Here is a 24,124-nt window from a genome sequence, read left to right as displayed (position 1 = left end):
ATGAGGACCCCATCCCGAACGGAATACCGAACACAACTGCAAGTGGTGTGCCAGTGAAAACACACGGATCCCATAGACCATATTGGGGTCCATGTGCTTACCGCCAGATCTCTGCAGAGATCATGTGAACAGGAAACTAGTTCACAATAATAATAATAATAATAATACATTTTATTTATATAGCGCCAACATATTCCGCAGCACTGTACAATTTATAGGGTTCAGATACAGACATACATAACAAAGAACGTCATTTCACACAATGGGACTGAGGGCCCTGCTCAAAAGAGCTTACAATCTATGAGGTAGAGGGGGTGACACAAGAGGTAGCAGGGGCGGCATTGCTTATACAGTGTTCAGACAATTTTGTGCATTAGGAATTGTGATAGGCTTGAAAAGATGCGTCTTTAGTTTGCGTTTGAAACTGTAGAAGTTGGGAGTTAATCTTATTGTCCGGGGTAGAGCATTCCAGAGAAGTGGTGCAGCTCGGGAGAAGTCTTGTATACGAGCATGGGAGGTTCTGATAATAGAGGATGTAAGTGTTAGGTCATTGAGTGAGCGGAGAACACGGGTTGGGCGGTAGACAGAGATGAGGGAGGAGATGTAGGGAGGTGCGGCATTATGGAGAGCCTTGTGGATGAGAGTAATAACTTTATATTTTATTCTATAATGAATAGGCAGCCAATGTAGTGACTGGCACAGACCGGAGGCATCGCTGTAGCGTCTAGCCTGATAGATGAGCCTGGCCGCTGCATTCAGAATAGATTGTAGAGGAGAGAGTTTAGTGAGGGGAAGACCGATTAGTAAGGAGTTACAGTAGTCAAGGCGAGAATGAATCAGAGAGACAATAAGTGTCTTTAGTGTATCTCTGGTAAGGAAAGGGCGTATTCTGGAGATGTTTTTGAGGTGGAGGTGACTTGAACGTGCGAGTGATTCAATATGAGGGGTGAAGGAAAGGTCTGCGTCAAATATGACCCCGAGGCAGCGGGCCTGCTGCCTAGGAGTTATAGTAAGGCCTGAGACTGCAATGGATATATCAGGGACAGATCTGTTAGATGGTGGAAACAGTAGTAGTTCAGTCTTAGAGAGATTTAGTTTCAGATAGAGCGAGGACATGATATTAGAGACAGCAGAGAGACAGTCACTGGTGTTCTGTATGAGTGCAGGGGTGATGTCATGGGAAGATGTGTATAATTGGGTGTCATCAGCATAAAGATGGTACCTGAAGCCAAATCTGGCGATGGTTTGTCCAATGGGGGCTGTGTAGAGAGAAAAGAGCAGGGGGCCTAGGACTGAGCCCTGAGGAACCCCAACAGCAAGGGAAAGAGGGGAGGAAACAGAGCCCGCGAATGATACACTGAAAGTGCGGTCTGAGAGATAAGAGGAGAACCAGGAGAGCGCAGTGTCATTGAGGCCGACTGAGCGGAGCATAGTGAGGAGAAGTTGATGGTCAACAGTGTCAAAAGCTGCAGAGAGGTCCAGAAGAATAAGAAGAGAGAAGTCACCATTGGATTTAGCCTTTAGTAGATCATTAGAGACTTTTGTGAGAGCTGTTTCAGTAGAGTGCAGAGCGCGGAAACCAGATTGTAAGGGGTCAAGCAGAGAGTTAGCAGAGAGATAACGGATTAACCGAGAATAAACCAGGCGTTCCAAAAGTTTAGAGATGAAGGGGAGGTTAGAGACAGGTCGATAGTTAGCAGCACAGGATGGGTCCAGGGAGGGTTTTTTCAGTAGCGGGGTTATAACAGCATGCTTGAAGGAGGATGGGAAGATTCCAGAAGAGAGAGAGAGGTTAAATATTTTAGTAAGGTAAATAGTGACAGCAGGGGACAGAGATTGGAGAAGGTGTGAGGGGAAGGGGTCACTACTGCAGGTTGTGGGACGAGATGAAGAAAGTAGCTGGGAGACTTCCTCTTCTGTGACAGGTTCAAAAGATGAGAATGGACAGTCTGAAGTGCGGCTGGTGAGGGGAACAGTACTATCGTAGGTGTGGGAGTCAATGCCACCTGGGGCTTGGGCAGTAATTTCACAATCTACTTTCCTGCCCACATGATGTGCACGGCAAGCACACGGACCCCATTATAGTCTATGAGGTCCGTGTGCTTTCTCTACACATTGCTTGCAGTATTCCAAACGGAATACCGAACGCAGATGTGATCGAAAGGTCAGTGAGGGAGATTTATGAAGACTGGTGTATTAAACACCAGTCGTCATATCCCCTTCATCGGCAGTAAGAGTGCATCATTTATGATTGAGCACTTGCCTCTTCAGGACTCATGACGCACCAGGCCATGCACCTGCACATTGAAATCTGTGAGAGCTTGTAAATGATAATGAATCTGACAACTTTCATGGAAAAAAGCGTTGGCGGTGCAAAGCAGAGAAAAGGTACAAACCCAATTTGCACAAAAAAAAAAGTGACTTTCTTATGCCTTATACCCCAGATAACTGTCACACAGACACAGGCATAATAAATCTACCTCATTGAGGTCTATGGGTGAGTTTTTTGGACATGGCCTGTGCAGGGAGAGGGAGTAGATAAGATGTGACATCATCTATTGCCAGTGGTGGATGCAGTGATGGGTCAATGGTGTTATCTATACAGATCTTCTATAGTAAACCTTTCTGTGAAATGAACTTAAAAAATAGGTCATTTTTGGTGAGATATTCCTTAATAGCCATAGGATGTATTATAAGGAGAGTTTCTTAAGCTGAAAGGAGAATGATCTTCTTGGGAAGACCGCCACCCAAAATGGTGCTTTGTTTTGCAGTCGTCTCCAGCATTGAGGTAGATATGGTCACTGTCTCACTTCTTGACAATACCAGGTTATAATGCTCCAGAATCAGTAATATCATCGTACAGCTCCATGATGTGATGATGTCACTCATCACTTAACATGTCAATGGGAGATACTCGCTATCCACACTGTAGGTCTGTGCTAATGCATTATTATCCTGGAGGGCGCCCGGGCATACCTGGGGTCATCCCAGTCTAGAACTGAGCAGCTCATATGACTGTCCTGGCATAACCTCTTCTGCCAGATGTGTCTGCAGCTGTTCAGTCCTCCAGCTTCAGTTTCTATACTGTTATGATGCAGGCGCGATGTATATACTGTAATTGTAGAGAAATGTATTAGACTAACACAGGTTATTGGTGAGCAAGAAAATTTTGCAGCTTCGTCCATAGAAAATAATCAGCTAGCTCTCCTCCTGGCGTGGCAGGTAAAGTGAATGACACTAATAATCTGAAAATTGTGACAGCCAAGGGGAGGGGCATATTAGGCAGCAAGTGAACGGTCTGATTTTGAAGTTGATGCTTTGGAAGCAGGAAAAATGAGCAAGCGTAAGGATCTAAGTGACTCTGACAACGACCACTCTGATAGAGAATTAGATCAGAGCATCTTTAAAATGGCAGGTTTTGTGGGGTGTCTCCCGTATGCAATGGTTAGTACCTACCAAATGTATGCCAAGGCTGGTGAAAGGGTCATGGGTACCTAAGGCTACGTTCACATTTACGTCGGAGACTCTGTTGCAATGTCGGACTAAAAATCAGCAGATGAAAAAGTCCTGTTCATACAGCATTTTCATTTGCTGCTCTCAGTTTAAAAACAACGGACATCCGACTAACCCCATTGTAGTCAATGAAGTCCATTGAGCGAAGTATGTAAACATTATTTTAGCAATCCACCTGTCCGTTGTTCTGGTCCTCCGATGGAGAGCCAATACTATTGTGTCAGGCTGGTTTCACACAGCTAGGTTTCCATGGTAAACTTGGTCGGTATATACACTGGATTTAAAGAGGACCTTTCATGTCCTCATACATTTGCGGCCAGAAACCTGACAGTGCGCTGAATTCAGCATACTGTTGACTTTCACGGTATGTGCCCCGAGGCTGGAGATATCGGTGCCATTAGTTTCGGCACCGATATCTCCCCACTGTCAGAAGGGCGTTCCTCACAGCTCAGCATCATCACTGACAGTACAGGGCTATGGACGAGTACAGTAAGGGAAGGGCGTTCCTCACAGCTCAGGGTCATCACTGACAGTACAGAGCTATGGACGAGTACATTAAGGGAAGGGCGTTCCTCACAGCTCAGGGTCATCACTGACAGTACAGAGCTATGGACGAGTACAGTAAGGGAAGGGCGTTCCTCACAGCTCAGCATCATCACTGACGGTACAGGGCTATGGACGAGCACAGTCGTGGGGGCATCCCTCACAGCTCAGTGAAGATGCTGAGCTATGAAGAACACCCTTCTGACAGTGGGGAGATATCAGTGCCAAACTGGCCAAAACCTATACTAGTTTTCCTGCCTAAACTCAGACCTAGAGCTCCCTGATGATCTTGGAGACAAAGGCTTTCCAATTTAGGAACAGAAATTTTATAGGGCAGATATATCATGCCTTGTACATCAGTTTTCTGTGGTAGAAGGTATGAAAGTTGCAATTTTTGATCAAGTTAGCATATTGCACAAAAATTTGCAACTTCTTCCTTTTTTGCACCACCCTTACCACTTTCCTAAAAGGAGGTGTAAATTATGCCCGAAAGTTATGTCAACTGTGAGCTGGAATAGATTTCAGTATAAACACTTGGCCCTGCTGGAGGATGTGCTCCATTTCTCCCCTGGCACCAGTGATATGAAGACCAGCGTTCAATATGCCAGGCTTTATAAATCACCTGCTGTTTATGCATTTATTTACTTTTTACAGATCCATTAAAAAACCAAACTAGGCCTATAGAGTTCAACTTTAGGTGAACTCCCCACATAGTCAAACGCAGCAAAAATAAACCTCAATAGAAACACATTGTGTTTTTTTCTGCAGCGTTTTTCAGGGATACTTTCCGGTTTTCCTCTGTTATGATGCTAGATGTATATACTGTAATCACATGAGAGCAATATTGATAATACAATTTGAGGAGCATATAAGAATAAGTTCACTTGTGCTGATCACAGTCTAGTAGATTCTGGATGTCCTTTTGTGTTTTTACCCCCCTCTGAACAAAGTCATTGACTGGTCAGGGCACTATACATTTAATGTGTGCATGCATCATATAGTATGGCAATTCTAATTGGAAGTGACGTCCTGAAGGTGCCATTCCCACTGTATGGAACCTAGTGTTAACCTGCAAGGCCTGTTACTATGAAATAAACCAATTGCTGCGAGGTAATTTAGGTTTCCTCTGGGGACTTTCTGCTTCAATTATACCGATAGGGAAACGCCAGCATTTCCGTAGTTATAATTGACATGCTGCGATTTTCAAAACCGCGACTGTTTTGGAAATCGCAGCGTGTCTGCCATGTGTATTGTTCCGCAATGTGTGAATGGGATTCACTAGAATCCCATCCACTTAGCAGGGACTATAAAATGCTGTGTTTTTTTCTGCGGAGTTTCCGCCGTGGCTAAACCGCAGCATTTACGCCACGTGGGGCCCCAACATGATTGCCCTGAATTTATGGAATAGTGGGTTCTCCTGGGATAACAGCTACAATCATAAGAGAGGGGCAGGTAACGGAAGCTTTCCAAAAACCATCACAATGACCCCATTGAATAGATCCTGGAGCTGTTATTACTAGAAAGAAAACATATCCATTCTGATGATATTTTCAGCAATTGCTGATTAGGAATTTATGTGGTAGAATGGGATTATTAATGAGACTACCTTTGGGAAGCGGGTGAGATGTGCTTACAATATAAAATGCTGACATATCAGCCTGATTCTGAGGAAGTTGCCAACATCTGGTGGGTAAATCCTAATAGCATGTGTAGCGTATCGTCGCCATGCACATGCAGACAAGGCACTTTATCATACAGGAGCACATTTATTATAACTTGTCGGATGGCTACATAGGTTACAATGTACACCATTACTATAAGGTATTGTTTCTTAGGTTTTTACTTTTTTTTTTAAACTGTCCTAGAAAAACGAAGAATTGTGATTGGTTGCTGCGAGTAACAGACCCTGGATTTGCGCAGAGGTTCGCTAGGGTGTATAACATATCTTCAAGGCATAGACGTATGTGCTCCAGTCTTCACGAGCTTTGGTCATTCATAAAGATCAAATTAGTGCAAAGTTTTGCAGATGTGCCCAGGTTCATGTCTACTCTATACAGGGATTTATCAAGACTGGTGTTTAGTATGCCGATCTTGATAATCCCTGCACCACCTGCGTATGCGCCTCATTTATGACAAGATGCATACCTCATCATTAATTGGGCACATTCAGTGGCGTAACTAGGAATGGCGGGGCCCCGTGGCGAACTTTTGACATGGCCCCCCTAAAAAAAACCTGACGCCGAAGACCTCAACCGGCCCCCTCCTCCGCATTCCTGCGCACTCTATTATGTCCCTTAGTGGCCCCTTTTTACAAAGCTTTATAAACCCACATCAGTTTTTAGAGGCGACAAGAGACACCAATCTCTTCTACCAATTATGATATTGTGAATTAAAGGGAGTCTACTACCTCCACAATCTCTTCTGAACCTTATATGCAGTTGTAGGGGCAGTTAGTGACATAGTGAACACACGTGTCAAATTGCTATTTTGCTGGCAAAATAAAAAATGAACATCTAGGCCAGGGCCCCCAGAAATGCCAGGGCAAAAACACTGTTTTACATTACCTGCAAAGTGGATGGGATTCTGGCTAATCCCATCCACACATTGCAGAAACAAATCTGCAACGGAAATGCTGCAATTTCAAAATTGCTGCGGCAAAAAACACAATACATTTTCACCGCGGTCTTTTTCACAGTGTTTTTTGGCAGCGGCTCACTACAAAGGGCCTTAGCCTTCATTCATATGCAAAAGATGTGGTCTGCCCAGGGTGTGACCACATCTGTTAGAACACTTGTGGTCACTGCACATGGAAATCTGTCTGTTTTTATTGTAGAGGATGGTAACTACGGGCAAAATGGGTCCTCTGGCAGATATAGTCATGGTCCAAGTGCGCTAAACATCCCATCTTCATACGGATTAGATGTTGATGCTTTCAGAAGCAAGGATTTTCATTCTGTAATTATTGGCAAACTCACCTGGCCATTGACTACTATGGGTGGATGGGGTCTTCGGACCGTGCAGTAGCCAGACCATGTGGGTTAGGGTCACCTGAATGAAACCGTGTTTCCCCTATGCCCCCATTGCCGTTTTTGTCGCAGATGAGCTCTATGGAAAAATGAGAATGTTATCATTGCTCCAAAGAGATAAGAGTAGAGATGAGCGAGTACTGTTCAGATCAGCCGATCCGAACAGCACGCTTGCATACAAAAGAATGGACGTAGCCGGCACGCGGGGGGTTAAGCAGCCGGCCACCGTCAAAGCGGAAGTACCAGGTGCATCCATTCATTTCTATGGTGCGTGCTGTTCAGATCGGCTGATCCGAACAGTACTCGCTCATCTCTAGATAAGAGGCAATGCCCTCTTCGCTCCAAATAGCTCATTTGAATATTGACAAAAATTGCAATGGAGTCACCTATTCACAAGGGGAAAACAGCATTTCATTTGGGGGACCTGAACCTACCTGTGTGGCTGGGTCACTATGCTGGGTGCAGGTGACAGATTGCCTTTAAGCTGGTAATGCCAAGATTTATTAGAACGTACAGTAAACAAAATAGTGAATGTTGGGCTTGGAATAAACATTTTATAACTGCAGAGACCTACTGACTCCATGTTCGTGCTTAATCCTTAAATAGTCTCCTGAGTGGGTACAGAAGTCCTCAGGCACCAAGGTGCTTCTATATATTTCTAAGGTAAGAGGAATTGAGCCCTGATTAACCATTAGAAATTTAGTGTCAGAAGTGGGAAGGTGGCTGAAAAAATGAATAATTTGCCGTAGTGAAGAGAAACCCAACCTGCGCTACCACCAGTAACTATTACTCTTTGGAAATAGGATTGAGAGATTAACTTTCTGGAGGTATTATTATTAGTGGTATTATCCGCTTTACTGTTGGAGCCATAAAATATATTGTATATAGTAACTGCACTGCAGAGATCCTTGGCCATTTTAGTCCAAAGTGTCTATCTTACATGATATAGCATAACACGGGCTTATAGTGAGCAGGTCCTGGTCCTACGGTTGATTAGTTTTCCTTTCGGTGATCCAGTTTTCGATCATAAACCCTCATGCCCACTTAGTTAATTTACCCTAATCTGTATCAACACTAAAAGGGCTTATATCTTTGGAAAGGCTGAATGGATTTGAATAAATAATATACTAAAAAGCTCAGGGTGACAGCGCCTATCAGATGAGATGTGTAATTGGGCTTTTCTGCACCCAAATCTATAAACTTTCCCAGTGGCAACTCAGCAACTAGTGAACGTACCCTGCCAACACCCCTCTGAACTGAGCAAGTAGTTATATGGGATGCAGCGTAGCAATCATTACCGGGCCCGAGAGCCTCATGAGATCCGAAGGGCTCTCTACAACATGAGAAGACACCAGTATTATAGATAGCACATGGTAAGTGAAGGCCCCATTACCTATTTTGCATCAGAGCCCCAGAGCTTCAAGTTCCACCTCCGATACAGAGAAAATGCTGCCTGAAATATCATTTTCTACTCGCAAACCGCAATCTCTTTTGTATATCTGTGTAGGCTGGTGTGTATATAAAGACTTAAATGGCTCTTGTAGTATTGTTGTGACTTGGATCATAGCCCCATGTTATGGACTATGTTGAAATAATTATAGTTGAAGCATTTTTCTATTGTTTGTACATACATGACATGGATTTTTTTGGTCTGAAATATGGAGGGAATAAACCCTCAGGTATTTCCATCCATCACAAGCACCAAACAAGGGGGTTCTACAACAAAAAATGTGAAGGATTGAATTACCCCCTATAGCAGTAACTATATATTATTATAGTATGTAATATGTCCTAATGATCACAGCCTGTTTAAAGGGGTTGTGCAGGATATTTTTTTTAAACATACTTACCTGCTCCCGGTGCTCCGGTGTCTCTCAGCATGTTCCGGTCCTCCTGCTTCGGTGTTTTGTTCTGGTGGAAGTTCCCACCAAACGTAATTGCTAAGGCCAAACAGCGGCCTCAGTGAAGGACCCAGGACATCCCTACATGTGACATCCCTGGTCCTTTCGTTCAGTCGCTGATTGGCCTTAGCAATCACATGACCCCTTTAAGCACCTACTTGTACACAATACAGCGCTATAGGGGGTAATCACCAGTATGATACATGGCACGGAGTATTTGGGGGCCCTTTTACAAATTGGGTTCTTTGTGCTTCAATTTATCTAATGAAATTGTGATGTTATGATGTTTTATATGTAGAGTAAGAGCCTATTAGAGATGACCAAGTTCATTGGCCATGTGTTGCCCGTGAAATATGAAAAATAGAGAATTCATGGATTGGACCATTGGGACCGTTTTCACAGACCCTATTCCCCCCACTGAGGTGAAGGGGTCAGTGTAAAAAATGGGTGCTGTAGAGATTCTGCACTCACATAACCAAGTCTTGGCGTGTGAATTAACCTAAATGAAGAATAGGCAATCTAGATAAGCATAGCTAGTTTATCCTTTACCTATAGCAATCCTTTAAACCAATTAGATGAACCAGAGGATCTTATATCAACGGGTGCCCGACTACTGGAATTTTATTGCGTATTACTGTGTCAATATGGAGCCCCATAGGCCCCATTGCAGTCTGTGCCATTGTCCCAGTGTTGCCGCTTACTCGTAGGTTTTTATATTACCTTCCTAATTAATTAGATCTTGTATGTTTCTTCTGGAATACTGCTTGTTACAGCATCATTTATGTCATCAGTGAGTCGTGGCAGTAAAGGAGCATCCTACCTGTCTTCATTTCATCTGTCTTGTTTGTACTTACTTCAATGATTTTATTAAAGTGGTAAAATGAAGCTCGAACGGGGTTATTCAATAAGGTGAAGGGAATGCGGAGTTCAATCATTTATCTTTGCTCTTGGCAGAAAGCACAATCCAGCAACCACCAGTCTGGGGACTAGGAGTTATATGTGTCTATATCACCACACCCTAACATTCATGGTGAGTGCCCTACCAACTAGGCAAGCAACATGGTGGCCCAAGATTGAGTATCGATTACCTATCTGATACTTTCTTTAGGGATTTCCAGAATCTTTGAACTCTTAAGAAAACCAATATACAAAATCATCCTTGCCGATAATATCCATCTTCATGTTCCTTCTCCCGGGAACATCAAGAATCAGAGTTTGATTGGAACCATATACAGGGGTTGGACAGAATAACACAAATACCCCTATTTTTCCATTCTTCCTGCCACGTCTGCTATCTCCTGTAACATCCCCTTATTTCTGTTACTTAGCTTGTTTCAGTATTGATAAACTTTATTACTTGTGCTGTTCTACAAATCTATTTGTTTTAGGTGCGTCATGTGTCCAACAGAGTTCCAAGGGGGAATTCTTGTTGGTATTTGGTTGTTAGGAGAGTCTGTAACCTGTGTTCCTAAATTGATGGATCTGTGGAGGTCTACTATGTCTGTGATCACATCTCAGTATTCAAAGATCAGCAAACTGTCTGGAGACAGAAGCAGCTGTGGTCAAAAGTCAAAGCTGGGAAAAGTAAAAGAAGTAGCCTAAAGCAGCAAAACTACGTCCCTTCAAGTTACCGCAGCATTGAATGAAAGTTTGAGGCCGGGTGCACAAGGGGTTTTTTGGTCAGGATTTCGACGTGGAATCCACATCAAAATCCTGACGAAAAAAAACACCTCCCATTGAAATCAATAGAAGCCGTCATTTCGTTTTTCCACAAGCGTTTTTTTCCACTCGCGGAAAAAAGAAGCAACCTGCCCTTTCTTCAGGCGGATTCCAAGGCTGATTCAGCCTCAGACGTCCACCTCGCGACATTACCTCCGGACTAGGCCCATTTATTTGACGCTTCCCGCATCAGAATCTGGTCCAAAAAACTCCGTCTGAACCCGGCCTAATGCTTCCTGCGTACATCCATAGCTTTTATCTGCAATTGCTGTAGTATACTCATGTTCATAACTATGGGCCTTTCCACACGTTTTTTATGGCTGTTTGTCTGGCCCATATACAAGGACCACAAATTATAAAACACGTCCTATTTTTGCCCCATTTGCTGCTGTATCAGTGAAGACTATCCGGTGTGCATTGTACAAAGCTGATATCTGTGGCGTACTGTAAGAGCCAAACCAAAGTAAAGCTTTGACTTTTGTCCACAACTGGTTATGTTTTGCTGGTCTTTTCATACTGAGATGTGATTACAGGACCAGTAGACCTCAACACACTCATCAATTGTGTAAAAAGGGGACTTTATTAGTGATGACAGTTGTGTCAGTTCAACTTGACCATGTATAAATAGGGGTGTTTGCATTATTTTGTCCAAACCCTTTAGGTCTCATTGAGATGATATATCCTATTGTACTGATATCATTGCAGATGCTGCACAGGCACCACTTCTCAAACAGCTTACATTTTGAAAAGTATTTGAGGAACCTCATATATAGGAGACAGGGAAAAATGAGCAAACGTGACGCTCTAAGTGACTCGGGCCAAACTACGTTGGCCAGAAAACTAAGTCGTGTGAGATTGCACTAACATGTAGGACCCTTATTTGTGAGAAGTAGAGAATAAATTGTGGACTGAGGTATCTGTCAGTGAATATTTTTTTGTAACTTTTTTAATTGTGTGTTTATAGCTTAGTCCACTCTCAGAGGAAGAGTATCTCCAAACAGTAGGTCTTGTAAGGTGTTCCTGTAAGCAGTGGACTGTACTTATCAAAAATGGTCCAATTAAGTACAACTGATAAGTCTCAAGACTGAATGGGGAGCAGAGGCAGATTGGACAGGAGAGGTTAGCCCATGTTTTCTGATCCATCAAAAGAGCTATTGTAACACATATTGACAAAAAAATAATTTCCAGCTATGATAGATATCAAGATGGCTACACTCATAGTGCCCATGATGATCTCTCTTCAAAAGTTAAAGCACCTACAATGGCCAAGTGACAAATGGGTCAGGGAGCAATGTAAGAAAGTGACCTCGTCCACATGGTCGGATCAATAACCTGAGATGACACTAGGAAAAAAGAAGGTAATCCAGCTGAGGTAGCTTGATACTCCGGATAATATTCTGCCAGGACACCTTGGGTATCACCCACATAAATACTATATACTCTTTCATGGCCATGGTATTCCTTAATGGCAGCAGCCTCATTCAGCAGGATAATGCACCCTGTCACACTACAAAAAGTGTTTAGGAATGGTTTAGGGAACATGACAAACGGTTCACGATGTTGACTTGACCTCCTCAATTGCCAGATTACGCATGTGTGGGATGTGCTGCAAAAACAAGTCTGATCGGTGAAGACCCTACCATGGTTCCAGCAGTTGAAGGACATGCTGCTGACATTTTGGTTGGTGCTTTGGTACCAGATATCACAGGAGGGATTCAGTGGAACCTACACAACATGTAGGGGAACATGTGGCCCAGTAGATGCAAGGTTATATATCATAAGGCAATAATAGCAATGGTATTTCAGCCATGGGATAAGTGACTATTGTGTGTCAGGTCCTTCTGGGGTAAATTTACAATAAATCCGGATTCATAGAATGAGTTAACCAAACCACAGCTGACACCCAGGCAGTGCCACAGTATAACATTTGTTGAATGAAATCTGAGTGGTTGTGCTAATATTAGGGAATGTCTCATTTGTGAAGAGCACTGAATATATTCATGAGTCACACACTTGTCATGGAATATCTTTTAGGCTATGCATTAATTACATGATTGTAGATTAGTCCACACTGAGTATTTTTATATAGAGAGAACCACTTTGTAATTAGGATTACTTTTCTGATGCTGGTTTATGCCACCACATCTTTCCATCTCACAATGTCCCAGGGCTTTTCAGATCCCACAGGAATCCTCCTCGCCATAAATTTTCTCCACCAAAAAGTTCACACCACTCTCCAAATGTCCCAAAACAACCACAGGTTTGTAGTATCTATGCTCTTGTGAGTAACATTTCGATTTCTCATTCCTTTCAAACTCAATTTAGGTCCTCAGCCACTAGGAGAGCAGCCTGGTCCCAAATTGTAGAGTTCTAGCATCTGGGCAACCAGTTGAGCAGCATGTAAATTGGTAGAAGCCACCTCCTTCCACAGATGTGCCTTGGGTAGAAGACTGTAAAGTTGTGAAAGCTGGGGTGGTTTAAGGGTACCATGAGCCCTGGGCTGTTCAGAAAGCATGACCTCCCCTCCCCCATATCAAATCAAATCAAATAGGCTTTATTGGCACGTCCAAATGGATATTTGGCATTGCCAAAGCTAGTAATGTGTGTGTGTGTGGGAGTTGGAGTCGAGGGGCAGAGTACGGGGGGGGTGGGGTGGTTATGCCTGATTTGGGGTATAACAGTCCATGGAGTCTCATCTTCCTCTTAGTTGGTGACCGCTATATGGGGAGGTGGGGTGGGGCGGGTGGTTTGGGGTATAACAGTCCGTGGAGTCTCATCATCCTCTGGTTTGGTGGCAGCTGGACACGTATTGGGCAGCGATCTCCACAGTGGCCTCTTCTTCTCCTAGTAGGATGTAGAGTTTCCTCTTCTCGTCTGCAGATATGAAGTCTGGGATGTGGGCAGAGAGTCTTTGGTAGTAGACGGCCCTCACAGCTGAGTATTTTGTACAGTGTAGCAGGAAGTGGTTCTCGTCTTCTAGGGCCCCCTGGTCACAGTGCTGGCACAGTCTATTCTCCCGTGGCTTGTACGTCTGCCTGTGTTGCCCCATCTCCATCTCCAGGTTGTGGGCGCTCAGTCTGTACTGGCTCAGGGTCTGTGTTTGGGGTGGCATATTCTCTCCAGGTAGGTGGCCATGGTGTAGTCTCTTTGCACTGTAAAGATCTCTGTGACAGAACAATGTCTCATAGAGGCCCTCCATACTGTATAATGTTCCTTAGTGGCTCAGCACCAGTGTATAATGTCCTTTAGTAGCCCAGCACACAGTATAATGTTACATAGTGGTCCCCATACAGTATAATGTCCTATAGTGGCCTAACCACACAGTATAATGTCCCAATGTGCCATAGTGGCATATACATAGGGCTGATCGAAAAGCTTCTCGTTATTAATTTTCCCAAAATTTTAAGTTCGGTCGAGCACAAAATTACTGGGGTTCACAACCCATGATCTACTATTGTGCTCTGGGGTATCTTCAGACTCCAGAGTGTAATAAGAAGACCTGGGGCGGTGAATAAACATAACAAACAGTGCTTCTTACCTTTCCTGGGCTCTGGTACGTGGTTCCTTTTCAGGCATCTTTCGACTTTCTGAATGACGTAACGAAACTCCCGGGTCAATCTCGAGAGGTTTACCCAACAACTACTCACTTCCAGTAGACTTCCATTCCTGCCACAGTAATCCGCTGATACAGTTGATTACATGATCTGATTATAATGGGGCAAAGGTGCAATTACGTTTCCACTTTTCATCCTTGGACCACAGGCGACCACACATTTCACCCTTAGTATAATCTGCCCCTGAGTAGACGCCACCCCTTTCCACAGCTGTGCTTTGGGTGGAGGAGTCCTAACCAGTAGCCCTAACTCAAGATAGGCCTCAAACCATTAGCAACATGTGTTTGTGCGCTATGTGGTATACTTCTGTTGCACTAATAAAGTGTATATTGTTTAGTTAGCTGATGTCTATGATTCATATGACTACATTATAATACTTCGTAATTGTATTGTGTCACTGTAATTGTCACTTCTGAGTCATCAAGCCACTTTTTGGTTTAGCAAATTGTGAAGAAGAGGCGGTGCAATGATTCCTCCACAGGAGGAACGCTGTTGCGCCATTAGGCTTTGCCGTAGGTGGTGCCTTTTGTGATTCCCAGGGTACATCTACTCAAGCTGTGTCTTGACATTTTCTGCTATACCGAGGTGAGAAAAACTCACTATAGTTTTCCCGCATCTTTCAGGAGTCTGGATTTGAGGTTTCCTTCTGTGCAGAGTGTCCGGGAAAGTGAAAGAGTCAGGCCAGGACAAACTGAAGCTGAAGAGGTGGAGCCTGTAGGAGCCGTTGGGTCAATTAGAAGGCTTGGGGTAGTCGTAGTTTCAGCGGCAAGAATCTTGACCAAATCCTCCAGCTCTTCTCCTGGGCTGGTGCAGTGCTGAGGGGGCTTGTCTGATTTTGGTAATAGTGTTTTTCCCAGGGGCATGGCCTAATAGTTGTGAACCTCCCTGAGCCTTATGGGGATTGGAGTGCCCATGATGGTTGTGCACGAATAAGACTTAGGAGACATGGCATTTGTGGAACAATGTAACTCATAGTTTTCATCTGAGGTAGAACAGAGTAACTTGAACAGCATCCAGATACTGGAGGTACAATTCTTGGAGAGCATCCATGGAGGGCTCCCGTGCTGAGACAGTCATCCACTTTAACTTGTGTGCTCAACTCTGTCTCAACCTCCACTTCATTTCTACAGGTTCCCAGCTGCCGGGTGCAAATTCTAAAGGGTATCCTATCTGATCTGGGGTCGTAGACAGGGTCATAGCTATAAGGCCCATATAAGTCTTATCCTCATGTCCTGATCAAGTTGGTGGCATCCAGCCTAACTCGGGGCTCTGGTTCAGTTTCTCAGCTTATCCACATTCAACTTCCTCCTTCTTCTCCAGAGAGGAAGAAAAGACTCACTGAGGCAGATTTATTAAGACAGCCATTTTGTATACCAGTGTTAATAAAGGACAGGCATGTAGAAAGCAGGCCTGGCTTATGGAAAATACTCCAACCCAAATCAGGCACATGTTTGAGTGCCAGAATGAAGATCTACACCTGAAATGGGGCAATTGGCATAAGCCTAATGGGGTTTTTTGCTTTCCCCTGGATCTACACTGTAGAGGATTGTAGAAAGAGCTGCAAAATGTGAGCCGCAATATCACCCATCTACACAAGAAAACTGGTGTTGAAGAGATAATAAATTCTAAATTCTGTCTCCTCTTCCAAATTTCCGTCTGTATGGGTCAGAGCATCAACTCCGCACCCATTATGCAGTGGTTTGGTCCAATAGAAGCACAAATACACTCTCTATATACACAACAGAGCAAACATGGTTTCTCAGCAGCGTATATAAAATGTAAACCTTTTCGTAGTACTCCTAGTGGGACACTACACTCGGATTGCATCCTCCTCTGTGTTTCTGCAGGCCTTGCAACTTGAACGCCATCACTAGCGCTCGAACAAGCATTGGTGACATCACTGCCAAATTGTACCTGAAAAGGCCTCAAATAAAGTGGCCACTGATACCGGCGAGCGCCACGCTGGCTGTCCTGATCCTTGGGTAGGTGTTGTAGAGACTGGAGGTCTGGTGTCTACAAAAGGGGCCTAGTTAGGACTTATTACGAAATATAACAGAGCAGGATACCTTTCTCATAACATCCCAGGCTTGTCTGGGAGCGATGCTGTGAGCGTCCCTTTCTCCCATACCCCACCTGTACACTATACAGATGGTGCGAGGCACAGATGGTGGAATGTACGGGCTGCTTCCCACACGCAGGGATGCTGGGAAGAGAGCTGCACCACAGCCAAATGAAGGGTGGAGGTTGGGAACATTCAGTTTGCTTCTGCTAGGTGTCTGGATGAATTCTGCTCAAGGGAAATGAATGCAGGTTCAGTGGAGAAGAATGAATGGGGGTGTGGAGGATTCGGTGTCCTGGCGGGCGATTACCATGATAATTGGAATATGGGGGCATTAGGATTATACAAGATGGATCCACGGAAATATTACGTAAGAGTGTGGCTAGAGTCTAGGAGGACAGTAACAAGGCCCTGTGCAGGTCAGCTCCGCATGAGTAGTGATAGCGCTGTGTATTCTAGGTCAGATCAGGAATAGCAGAGCATAGCACTGTGATCCAGTACAAATGTTAGATGGAATCTATGGTTATAAATATTTCTCCTGCTGGCGCGTGCTCTGCTGACTGTGTGATGCTGGTTACCATGAACACCGCTCTGTCGCATCTATACCCCCCACCCGAGCTGATTCCTACAGCGCCCCCTCCTCTTCGCATCCCCCCACCTCGTCGATCTGGGAAATCAGCCTGATGTGTACTGGAATTAACCCCTCCTTGTCATACGAAAGACAAAAAAAAAAAAAACGAAAATAGAAATAAATGCACGCGTCATTATACGCGATCTAACAATGTCCTCTGGTGATGTGTGTGTGGGAAGGAGTTAATGGAGCAGAGTCGGCTAATGAGGAGTCAGTGCATATAAGGTCTCATTCACATAGTGATGTACAGCGGCAATAATGGGTTACTATTGGCAACAAACAAGGGGGGGTTCATAAATCTACCCTGTTTCTGTAACACCTTGGGGGAGATTTAAGAACATTGGCGCCCTCCATGTGCCCCCTTTTTCAGAAAGTGGTGATGATGGTGTAAAAATGCTAGTTGTAATAATTTATGCTGCGATTGGTGCGTAAAAAGTCGCAGACCCAAGGTTTTTTTTTGTATAGATTAATAATAAATCTGCTCCATTGAATTCAATAGTGAAGAAACTCCCTTAAAATACAACAACTAGAAGCAGATTGTTAAACCTTTCCAAATGTGAACAGGAATTTATAAATGATCCACAGGAAAACAAAGCGGCAATAGCGCCAGTGACCTGCCCACGGGTCAACCCCATGATGGGACCTCACTACAAGTGCTGGTGTTCTGCTAGCTCAGATTTATTGCATATATATAGTATAATATTAATTGTGATTTCCATACCCGTGCAGCGCCACCATAGGGGAAATTAAGTAATACAAGGGACATGTTAAAATGAACGGTTCCTTTATGTAATACATGGACATGCAGAGAAAGCGATGTTCTATGGAGCTGCCATTTATGTAATACATGGACATGCAGGGTCCTCCAGAGAAGGAGACGCTCTATGTAGTTGCCCTGTTGTATCCAATTAATCATTAATGCCTAATTACAGATACCATTGAGTTCCATTCATCTTCCATGGGTATCCATGTTAAAACTAAGTATACTGTTCAGTATATGTTCCCCATACACCTTTGTACGCATTAGCACAGTCTGCTTCACTATAGAGTGCCATGTGACTACAGCCCAGGGCCATAAGGGTAGGTTCACATGGGGTTTTTTGGACCGGAACCGGAGGCGGAGGCCACCTTCGGTTCCGGTCCAAAATACGGGTAGCTGCGACTGGATGTCGGTGCCCTGCACCGGCATCCAGTTGCACACTCCGCTCCGGATTTGGCCCAAATGAATGGGCCTAGTCGGGAGGGAGTGTCATCAGGTGGATGTCGTGAGGCGAATCCACCTGAAAGAATGAGCATCTCACTTTGTTTGTTCTGGCTCCCGGAAAAAAGAACTGACCGGCTCCCATTGATTTCAATGGGAGCCGTCTTTTTGGTCAGGATTTTGAGGCGAATGCCTCAATGGGAGCCACTCAGGTCTTTTTTCTGGGACCTGTTTCTTCTGGCTCCTGGAAAAAATAAGCGAAGTGCTCATTCTTCAGGCTGAGTCGCTTCGCGATTCGGCCTGAAGACACACCCTCCTCCGGACTAGGCCCATTCATTGGGCCTAATCCGGAGCAGAGTGCGCGGCTGGATGCCGGTGCAGGGCACTGGCTTTCAGTCGCGGCTACTCGGTTTTTGGATCTGAACCGTTCTGATACAAAAAACCCTGTGTGAACTTACCCTAAAAGTGAACCTTGCATGTGTACTGTGGCCCATTCAAACAGCTGATCATTGTGGTTCCCGGGTGTCGTCAACACTGATCTTATATTAATAACCTATCCTGAGGATAGATCATCAATAACAATGAACTGGACAACCCCTTTAAGTAAGTTTACTAGATACTGCCCACCTTGTCATCAATCCAGTCAAACAATGGTTAACACATAGATGTTGTCCTCCGATCCTGCACGTGAAGGATGCATGAGATAGATGATATCCTTCTACCTGTACCTGGTTAACAGATGTTTTCGCTCTACCTGGCAGGAAATGGAGTAAAGCCCAGAGGATCTTCATTTAATTTGCAGGAAACTGGATCAAGAGCAGATATTTAATTTCTAGTTTCCGGAAAGCGGATAAAAGTGTAGATGTCGTCCTTTACACATGAGATAGGGGTCTCGAGAACAGAAACTTTTTTAATACACGAGGTGTAGCAGTACGAGTTCAGATGTCTGGAATACAAAGGGTTACATTAATAATCTAATTTACAAGAAGGAGTCATGGGGCAAGCTCTTATATACAGTAATATATAGATATATGAAAAGAACATAATACATTTGTATAGTGACAGTAATAATTATTGTATTAGGTTAAGTTCACATTTGCATTTGATGTCAATTATTGCTGTCATAACAACGGCAACCTGAAGAGAATCAGCAAATGACCCCATTATAAGTCAATCAGGTCTGTCATACGTATCTGGCGCAGGTTTATGAGCATAAGCCATAGCACAGATACAGCTAGATTGTTATTCTGGTTATTTACGTGTACGGGATGGATTTATTACCTAGCGCCTACTTGTTAAGTTATTATGTTGGAAATGCCACATGGCTTTGAGAAAAGTCTAAAAATCATCACTTAAAGAGGACCTGTCACCAGATATGAAATGCTTAAGGACTTACATCACCTGATACGCACAGTCACCCTGAACATTTTGGTGTCTTGTTCATCCAAATCTGTTCAGCTATGCTAAAGATATAGCGCCTAGTGTTGAAGCATATTAGGGTCTACTAGTCAAGTGGGCGTAACACTGTATGACATGTAAGGGCCCCTTCACACGGCGTAAGCGCGCCGCTCATTTAGACACGTATACACATGTCCGAGCGTGACACATCAAAACAGAGCCATTGATTTCAATGGGAAGCGCGCGTATATCGGCATATATTTGCGTTTCCCATTGAAATCAATGGGCTCTGTTTTGATGTGCCACGCTCGGACATGTGTATACGTGTCTAAATGAGGAGCGCTTACGCCGTGTGAAGGGGCCCTTACACACAGAGACCCTACCCCAGAAAAACACAGAGTAAATGTCACCTAGCTTTCATACATATAACAAATAAGCCCAAACACGGAGGGAAATGGTGAGGAATTTGGTGTGGAATTTCAGCGCTGAAAAAAAAGCCTCCCATTGACTTCAATGGGTTCCTTAAGGCACAATGACTTAAAGGGGTTTTCCAGGAAAAAATAAATAAATGAGCGTTAAATGTCCCGCCGTCCCAGCACCACAGCTCTGTTTCTGGCGCTCCAGCAATGATGTCAGAAACCACTCCATGTGGCCTCAGAATTCACATGGGGTAGTCAGAGATGTCACTGCTGTAGTGCCAGTCTTTCTGCACTGATGATACTCAACATTGATCTATCGATAGGAATGTCTGATTGAATTGATCGCTAGAAGGAATTGGCAGCAGTATTAGTACAGCTTCTTGCCTCTTCAGCTTTGGGCAGCTTTTTTTTTTATAGTGGTGCACGATTGGTCCATTTCAATGAATACTATTCAGATTCCCATTGATTAGATATTGACAACATATAATAGACTTATACCATCAATACCTTTAGTTAGACTCCCCATATCAATGGCATTGGTGACTCAAATGTGGAAAATCACAAATTCAGATTTTTTCAGTGTTACTTGTTGAGTAGTTATATTTTTGCATGTTGTATATATCGTTGCAGATTGTTGATTTATGTTGCAAACAAAAATAAAGTTTTATTTCTAATACTATAAAATCTGTAGTAAGATAAAAATACAGATGTGTCTAGCCTTACTTTACTCGCTTGATATGTGATGAGAGTTTCAGCTTTTCGAAACAACATGATTTGGTTTTGTGATTCTGTCAAGGGATGATGTTCTATATTTATCTTTGTGAATTTTGATGGTAAATCGCAGTCAGGGCATTGTTAGCCATTGTTAAATTGGAGTCCTTAACCAAGTTCTAGCTTAGGTACATATGTGCACATCTGTAGATAGGTTAGGAACCAAGTGTCCACGTCTTAAGGTGCCCATACACCATCAATAACTGTTGGCTGAATGCTTGTTCAACCAGAAGCTAATCCTCCTGACTTCCCCTTACACAGGCACACTGGACTCGGCTGAGTGTGCATGTGTTCTCGGTGGGAAGAAAGGAGTGAACCACTTCCATAAGAACAAAGAAATGGGCCTGTTGAAATTCAGTGTGCCTAATACTGATATTCCTCGACATAATCTATCAGGTGAGAGTTGTCAAAAGCCCATACACATGTGGGTGGTATTAGAGGACCTAGATGGTGAAGGCATCAGGTTCTTTGCACTTTCTTTCTCCCTATTATTCATCCCTGTGCCTTTCTGTCTATCTATCTAAAATATGGTTTAGACGGCTTATAGGCGCTAGTTATTTGTAGAATATTCAGGACAATGTCAATGTCAACTGCAGATAGAATGTAACATACTAACGTAGTAGATGAGGATGGGTGAAAACTTAGGTCCGTCATGTCCAACCTATATCCCTACAGTGTTGATCCAGAGTAAGACAAAAAAAATGAGGTTGTTGCCGATTGCCCCATGTCAGGGGAAACAAAAACCATCCTGACTCCAATCCAGCAATCCATATAAAATCCTGGATCAATTTATGGTTCAGAGATAGTCCAGTTCTTGGTACACCCACTTTAACATAAATAGGGATACCCTTGGATTATCCAATCATGAATGGTCAAATCTGTGCAAGTAAGAAGTGGAAGTGCAGTGAGACATCTCAGGTTTAGCAAATCTATAGGTGCTTCTAAGACTATACATTTATAACTTTCCCATCAACTACTGAACTTTGTCCTTCAAAATGTTCTCTGGAATTTCTAGGGTATGTTCACAAGGCAGAATTTGCATTCCGCGTGTGAACATTACGCGCAGCATTACGCTCCGGATTAGGCCCAAATGAACGGGCCTCATCCAGGGGGAGCCTCGCTCCGCACGGCTGTGGATGATTCTGCCATGGAATCCGCAGCAAGAAGGGTCTTCACGCTTCTTTTTTCCACGACTAGCTAGCGGAAAAAAGAAGCAAGCGGCTCCCATTGAAGTCAATGGGAGACAGTTTTGGCAGTGGATTTTGAGGCGGATTCCGCGTCAAAATCCGCTGCTAAAAACTCTGTATGAACTGACCTTAAGGGCTTGTCCAGTTTGGAATATCCATTCATTATATCCTGTTATGGGCCATTTCTTTAGGTTCCCTGTCTTTTGGCCAGAGTGGAGCGTAGTCACAGACAATCCATTGTTTTGGCTGGACAGTGTGTAATGTTTGATATGCCCTTTGGTGTTGGTGCCGGGGAACTGAACAGGTTTCCCCATAAACAACTGATCGTGGGGAGTGATCAGCTCATTGTCAAGGGATCCTAGTAGGATCCAGTTATTGCCTAAAGTGGACAAACTCTCTGAACTAGAGATGAGCGAGTACTGTTCGGATCAGCCGATCCGAACAGCACGCTCCATAGAAATGAATGGATGCACCTGGTACTTCCGCTTTGACGTCGGCCAGCCGCTTAACCCCCCGCGTGCCGGCTACGTTCATTCATTTCTATGCGAGCGTGCTGTTCGGATCGGCTGAACACTTCTAGGCGCTAGCCTATCCTTATACAGGCCATAAGAGTAGGATCAGTATTAGGCACAACCACCAGTAAGAACTTGCCACTTTGCCCCTGTAACACTGACGTTGGAACACCCCAGCGTCTTTATTGTCCTAGAGTTTGGACCTCCACCAAACAAACATTTTAAAAAGAAAGCATGATTGCTTCCTTATAGAAAAAGCGCCACACCTGTGGCAAGGTTGTGTGTGATATTGCAGCTCAGTTCTATTCACTTTAATGGAGCTGAATACCAGACAGCCTATGGACAGATGTGCCACTGCTTATGTAAAAAACACACAGCTATGTTCTAATTCTGGACTGAGAAAAATGTCACATTTTTTGTTACTGTGGGAGGAGCTTTGTTCCTCGCTCTTTGACGCCCTCCGTTGAGTTATGGACTTTATATAATCAGCCAAGAAGTAAGTGAGGAAGGAAGTGACAGCTGCTCGGAGCAGATTTTTGGCTCAGAAAAGTGATTGACAGTCTTCAAGCTCATTCAACCACCGAGCTGAAAAATGATGTTGAATATCTTTATCAGACTAATGCCAACTGCTACAATGCTGCACCCACCCTATGGAAAGGCATACATAGCTAAGCATTGTCAGTCCTTGCCAACTTACCTTAGGGTCATAAAAGAACATTAACAAAGTGGCCAGGAGGTGCCATGGGTCTAAACTGCCCCTGCGGTGCTGTTATAGTTAATCTGATCATTACTGGGTAGATAGTTCTTGACAGGGAGGAAGCTAAGGGGTTGATAATTTGCTCCCATGTAATGGATGACTTAGCAGCGTCCTCCTGCATAGAAGCCGCAGACGTTTATGGGTTTCTCTTTGGCACAGAATGAGTTATAAAGCAGCTGGCAGGGAAGAGGTTACAGTGAGATGGCAGTCTCTGCATTGCAGGTAGTATGTGGAGCAGCCTCAGTGCATCAGACAGAACATTCTGTGCATAACTAACAACCTGATCCAGACACATCCACACACTGCCAACAGACACACAGACGGATAAACACTCAATGCTCTCTGACCAATCTCCTGCTAGGCATCACCTGGTAGCATCGAGCTGGCAGAGGGCAAACAGAACCTGCGGAGGGATGACTACTATGTACCCACTGACAGATTGGCACAGGAAACAACCACCGGCAGTCCAGTCCGAGAGCTCATGGAAGCTAAAGAATGGTCAGATTATACATAATTATAATATAGAGAGTGCCTGCTGGGGTAGACTGTCCTTCATCAGCCGTGACAGGGCACATTAACTTTGACATGGCAGCTGAATCGATGCCACTGACTGTAAATTTCTGCTGAAATGCAAGGACCCTGCACACAGTAAACATAAAAATTCTACTGGTGATGGTCCATGCCAATATCACACCCCCTGGGCCATTGTTACCCTCCTAGCACATCAACTGCCATTATTTTCTGGCCAGTATCCACCTGTTTCTGTTGGACAGAGAAAGCCAGTGCAGGTTGAGGCAACCCATGGGAAGAAGTTGTAAGATTAAGGTTATGTTCACATGGTAGAATTTAGCGCTGATTTTGAGGTGGACAGTA

At 44.0% G+C, this 24,124-nt stretch overlaps 1 protein-coding gene across 16 annotated transcripts in view; it reads left to right on the top strand.

Annotated features, from left to right (window-relative positions):
• CAMK2B (calcium/calmodulin dependent protein kinase II beta) overlaps nucleotides 1-24,124 on the top strand; it is a 103,528-nt gene that overhangs the window by 11,273 nt on the left and 68,131 nt on the right. The gene's annotated exons all lie outside the window — the stretch shown is intronic.

This window comes from Leptodactylus fuscus, chromosome 5 (assembly GCF_031893055.1).
Source record: "Leptodactylus fuscus isolate aLepFus1 chromosome 5, aLepFus1.hap2, whole genome shotgun sequence".
NCBI lineage: Eukaryota > Metazoa > Chordata > Amphibia > Anura > Leptodactylidae > Leptodactylus > Leptodactylus fuscus.
Note: the sequence above shows the minus strand (reverse complement) of the source record. Positions and strands in the feature narration are given on the sequence as shown.